Source organism: Oryx dammah, unplaced genomic scaffold (genome assembly GCF_014754425.2).
Source record: "Oryx dammah isolate SB20612 unplaced genomic scaffold, SCBI_Odam_1.1 HiC_scaffold_26, whole genome shotgun sequence".
NCBI lineage: Eukaryota > Metazoa > Chordata > Mammalia > Artiodactyla > Bovidae > Oryx > Oryx dammah.
Window position 1 is genome coordinate 79899536 of NW_024070210.1, and position 6166 is coordinate 79905701.

General features: G+C 42.7%; 1 pseudogene; it reads left to right on the forward strand.

Moving 5' to 3' along the window:
• The first annotated feature begins 254 nt into the window (after window positions 1–254).
• LOC120853452 lies at window positions 255–913 on the forward strand (annotated as a pseudogene).
• Window positions 914–6166: the final 5253 nt, after the last annotated feature.

Below are 6166 nucleotides of genomic sequence, written 5' to 3' on the forward strand. Positions count from 1 at the left end.
CCCGTGGCAGATTCATATTGATGTATGGCAAAACCAATACAACATTGTAAAGTAATTAGCCTCCAATTAAAATAAATAAATTTAAATTTTAAAAAAATATAAAATAAAAGTACCTTCTCTTTCTGCTTGTTATCAAACATGTATTTTCCGTATTGTTTAAAATGTGTGTAAGAGGGGACTAGGAGGGGCGTTGGGACGCTATTACCAGGTTGGGCGGGCCGGGATGGGGAGGAGTTTGGGGGTGAGCCCTGGGTCCCCGCCTGCTGAGGAGATGGATGAGGATGGGCTTCCTCTCATGGGCTCAGGCATAGACCTGGCTAAGGTGCCAGCTACTCAACAGAACAGAACGGTGGCATTTCTAAGCCAGCTTGCGATCCACACTCTTCTGCTAGCTGAAATGGATTTCCGCTCTTCAAGTCACAGGACAGAGTGACAGTTCCTCAACCGCTTTCCCAGTTTGTGAGGAAAAACTAGCAGACCTTTCTCCTCGTATCCAGCAGATTGAAACAACTCTCAATATTTTAGATGCAAAGTTATCATCTATCCCAGGCCTAGATGATGTCACATTGGAATCTCCTGTAAATGTCACTTGGATCACAAATGGAACACATTCTGAAGCCACTTGAGAACAATCACAGCAGAACAGTTTACAGGACTCTGGACCACAGGAAAGGAAAGTAACACCAGAAAATACCTTAACTGTAGCCAAGGGTCCAAGATATGCCAGATATCTCAAAATGCTTCAAGTGGGTGTTCCAGTGATGGCAATAAGAAACAAAATGATATCGGAAGGACTAGACCCAGATTTTGTTGAGAGGCCAGATGCTCCAGTGCCTGATGGTGAAGGTGAAAAAAACACAGAAGAAAGTTCAGATGGCGAATCTTCTTTTAGTGACTAAGCTTAATTTTCATAGCAATTACATATATGTGTGTTAGCGCACCTTTACATTCTATAGCAAAGAGAGCCTGAACTATAATTCTTAGTTATAAAAACATCAAGTGGCTACAGATCTGCCACCAAGCTTTCTCTATGTTACAAAATAATAATAATAAAGCATTTATTTTTTAAAAAATGTGTAAGACCCTCCCACTTTGGAGAGCAAGACCTGGACTTAACCTTGGACTCTTCACTCACTAGTTCTAACTTACTAGGGATAGAACTAGTTTATCCCTAGAAAGTTATTTAGCCTCTCAGAGGTTATTTTCTATCAGTAAAGTGAGAGCTTAATAATATCTGTCCACCTCATATAGCTATTGGGAAGATCAAAAGGAAAGATGTATGACAGTAATTAACAAAATGAGGAATAAAAACCATATGGTCATTGCACAGAACTGTGCTATAAACAGAAGTCGCTCTTCAACTGTTCATACATGTTCTATTAGCCCATATGACTCCTCTCTGTTTCAAATCTAATCTCTTATTGGTTCTGGGAAAATGTGTTATTGCTTCTTTAATTATTGGTTTCTCGCCTTTGATTTTGATTGCTTATTCAGGAGACCTATTCAGAAATTGCAATACTGAACTCTTTTCCTCAGATCTGCCTTCTTGAAATGTTTCATTTCTCAGTTTCTTAAAATTCTGGATATATTGCTCAGGTTGTCTTCTTATTTAAGTACCATTTCTGCTGTGTGCAGCTGAAACAATATTTTTAGTCTGTCTTTCACAATGATTGTTACTTTCATTCTTTTTCATTCTGACCTTCACTCACTTGAGAGGAAGTACAGTCCATTTCATTTCTTTGAAAAGAGGCTCCAACCAGTTTCTGAATTCTCTGTGTGGTTCCCCACGGTTGCTCTTTTTCAGGATTAATTAAAATAAAGTTTTATGTACACTCTTTGGTCTTTTCGGAGTGATAAAATTTTTTTCAGGGAGCCCACATTAATTTTCCCTGTTTAATACATTCTCCCTTAAGTTATCTTAGTGATTGATCTCTGCTCTACTGCTGAAAATTCTTTAGTAAAATTTCTGATTGATTTTGATAGAATCTGTGATTAAGAGTTTGATTAGGTTTCTGCTTACTCAACCATCTTCCTGGATAATTTTCCTACCATGTCAGATCTTTCTTCCTTCTGGTTCAACAGTCTGGAAAACTTCAACAACAAAGGATAGGATTAAAACCAGACAGCCAAGCATTTTCAATAGAAAACTGGAAAATACTTTTTTGTGCTTTGGTTCTGCCATCAAGACTCAGGCTGAGCCTAAGAAAGGGAGTGCAAGGGTGGAATGTTGAAATAAAATCTTACCACAACCGCCTTAATAACTCTACTAATTAACCTCATTCCTAAAGTTTCCGAACCTTCTAGGTGTCTTGCAAGTAGCAAACGTTGCATTGATTTCCTTAGCTATAAATGAAGGAGTACTAAATTATTTCCAAGGTCTTTTTCCAGCTCTGAATTTCTACATTAAATAATACTTAAGATATTCATATGAATTGGTGACCAGAATTATCCCCATTTCCTGATACCCCACCTTCAAAATGAACACGTGTCTGTGCACACGTGCTCACACATACACACACACACAGAGGCCTATTTTGATTTCCCCACTTGTAAATTTTTTAAATCAACTGTTATTAAATGTAACATGAACCAGTGAAAGGGGCAAATAAGAGAACTGAACAGGAAATTCCTCGCTCTGGAATCAGGGCAGCCTCTGCACCCCCAGATCTACCTCAACACAGGAGGTACCGTAGAGCAGATTCCACAGGCAGCCAAGGCTTGCGGATGGGCTACCAAGTCTCAGCCCAGTCTGGACTCTGCAAGGGGAGGCCCTGCGGCCCTCTGGTGGACAGACTATGGAACTGCAGTCTTCTCTGTATTTTAAAAAAGCTCCAGTGACCTGAAACCCTAACCAAGGGCCTACCTAAGGGACAGGCTAGGTCTTTGCTTCGAAAATGGTGCCTTGTGTCATTTTGAGGCACATTATCCCCGCAGCTGTTAGATATGAGGCTTAAGAAAACTCAAGGATGGATTTCAAACTAGCTACTGTTAAATGACCTACATCTTTACTAGTATTTTGGGTTCTCCCAGCAGAAGAAAAAATTTTTAATTCAAGTGTTTCAGGCAAAGCTGCCAGCCTCGGGGCTCTTATCTCTCCTCTGAACTTCAAGCACTCTTAATTTGCATTGTCCAAACCTACGTCTCAAGAAGATATCTGTGGCAACTAGTAGCAGAAAACTGACGGGTGAAATTGTTTCGACAGGCTCTGAATGGGAGAGTTGTGACAACTTTAAATTATTGTTCAGCCAGTGCTTAATGCATATCTATTTGCATATTCATTCATGTAAGCTACAAATATTCATTAGTTCATGCTGCATCAGTCATTGCCTGTTTGCTCTCAAGCTTCTTTCTCATCATTCTCTTAAAAACTGTTTCCTGCTTATCTTTGCCAACTATCTTGCAGTAAGAATGGCCAATGGGAGGCACTACCAAGAAAGTGGAGATTGAGAAGTAAGGAGAAGCCAGATTCTTTTTGCTGATCATCTCTCTCTGTTTTGAGCACCATTTCCTCATAGTAGTTCCAGTTCCCCATCAGCCAGCCCTTCCCTCCAGGGTTCTTGCCAGTCCCAACCATGGGACAGCCTCAGCCTCTGATTCTGGTGACACCATCCCTCCCCTATGTCCTTCAAGCCCTCATGGTAGTAGCATTCAGCTTCTCATCTCTGTGTACTTCCTGTGTAATCAGTCCCCTGTTTCAAATTCCCTCTTTGAAATTCCCTCTTTGAAATGCCCAGGATGATTTTGCTGTACTTGGTAATAAGGATATTGCAGTGGGCAAGACAGGCTCCATTCCAGACAGCATGGCGCTCACAGTCTATTGGGGAAAACAAACATGAAACAATCAAAAAAAAAAAAAAAACAATGAATAGCATGATAAACATTTCAAAAGAGAAGTATATAAGAACATACATCAGAGAGACCTATCCTAGAATAAGAATAAATTTTGTAGTTCCATAGGTGACACTAGAAACCCTAAGTCAATGGGTCCTTAAACAATGACACAGTCCCACGAGAGATGGTTGCAGCACAGCAAGTTTTAATGCTCCCTCTCACCCTTCCTGGATCCAGCAGGGAAGAAAAGGGTCCCTCACCAAAGGGTTTCAAGGAGGATTGTATAGTAGTGGCAAAGAAGCAGAGACAGAGTAATTCTGACACCCTGCAGGGGTCCAAGAAAATTAGGTTCTGCCTGGTCCAGGCAAGGGAGAAACTAGAATTGTGGAGGAATGTAACCTCCAACCACCAAAACACAGAAGTCAGGCAATGTCCAGGCCAAGCCCGACTCAGAGAAAATGCCTTCCCAAAGATTTAAACTCTAACATTTCAGTATTTCCTGAGCCTCCTCCCACCCCATCACTGCCCCCAGCAGTCCAGTCGACTGCTGTGCTCTTTTGTCCCAACAGGTTTCTGCCTGTGCCTTGATGGGCTCGGGGCATTCTTATCCTCTCTATATACTCCTCCATCCTGAAGAATTCCAGATTTACTCAACACCTTGACTTCTCTTGCCAAATCATAAGAGGTCTGGATTAATGCATCAGATGTGGGAGGCAAACTCTCTTCATTTGTGCCACTTAAATCACTGTCGACCAGATATAAAGTGTGTTTTTAAATAGAGGTTTCTAATTCCACACTGTAGAGGGAAATCATCACTGAAATGCACGGCCATTCAGAGCGACTGCGCCTTGCAGGAGCTCCCCATATGGAAGGAGGGCGAGAGCAAAGAGCCACTGTGTCTTGCAGGAGCTCCCCATATGGAAGGAGGGAGAGAGCAAAGTAGGAGGATCTGTGTCCTCCTCCAGCTCACCGCCTACCCTAGGTCAATACTGGAACTTGCACTCATGCTAAGGCTTCAGTCGTGTCCAACTCTTTGAGACGCCATGGACTGTAGCCTGCCAGGCTCCTCTCTCCATGGGATTCTCCAGGCAAGAGTACTGGAGTGGGTTGCTGTGCCCTCCTCCAGGGGTTCCTCTCAACTCAGGGATTGAACCCACGTCTCTTATGTCTCCTACAGTGGTAGGCAGGTTCTTTACCATTTGAGCCACCTGGGAAGCACACACCAGAAAGCATATCTAAAAATGTTATGACTCAGCATACTACCACCCGCCTGTCTCTCCTTCAAACTCCAGTTATACTTCGTCCACACCATCAAAACTCATGACTCTGGGAGCCATTATGGCATCTGAGGCAGGCCAAGAAAAGGAGGGAGCTCAGGTGTTGCTTGAGTCACTGGAACATGGGCCTGGAACAGCCCTTCTCGATCTGGATTCCATGCGAGAACTAAGCCCTAAGGCATCTATTATATGCAATGAATTATCTTCTATCTTTTATACTTCCAGAATGCTACTAGCTATGTGCCATCCTTGGGAGACCAGAGAATATAATAATGTTCTATAGACTTTCATTCTCTCTAGGAACTCCTGTTGAGAAAGGCTGAGCCAATAACAAAAGCTGGTCCCAGTAATGCTTTCGTCACTCTCTCGGATTCGTCTGGTTCACAGGGTTGTATGTGAATGATCCCATCCAGGGGAATTCCCTGGCCATCCAGTGGTTAAGACTCAGCACTCGCTGCTGGGTTCCTGGGTTCAATCCCTGGTATAGAACTAAGATTCCACAAGCCACAGGGCGCAGCCAAAATACAGTGATTCCACCACAAATATTAATGTGAGTTGGGGAGGGATGTGTTTAAGAATATGGTTACAGGGGACTTCCAGTAGTTAAGAATTTGCCTTGCAATGCAGGGGACACGAGTTTGGTCCCTGGTCAGGGAACTGAGATCCCACTTGCCGCAGGTCAGTTGAGCCCCTGCACTCTGGAACCCACGTGCCACAATGAGAAATGCTACAACGAAGACCCAATGCAGTCAAATAAATAAAGAAATATTTTAAAATGTAAACATCATGAAGCCTATACCTAAATTTAAAAAAAAAAGAATAAAAAGCACAGTGAGAGAACATGACGAAACAACCAGAGGAGCGCCCAAGAAGTCCACACCTGGGTCTCCTAATGGCCTCTTATCCTCCCTCTGACCATTCAACCAGCCAAACTCATCCAATTTTAACAGAAGATGAGCGAATAATTAAACCTATTTTCACCTCTGAGCAGGATCCCCTTGGCCTGGTCCATTTTCTGGAATTATCTCCACACAAACCCCTATCCTCAGCACTGAGCC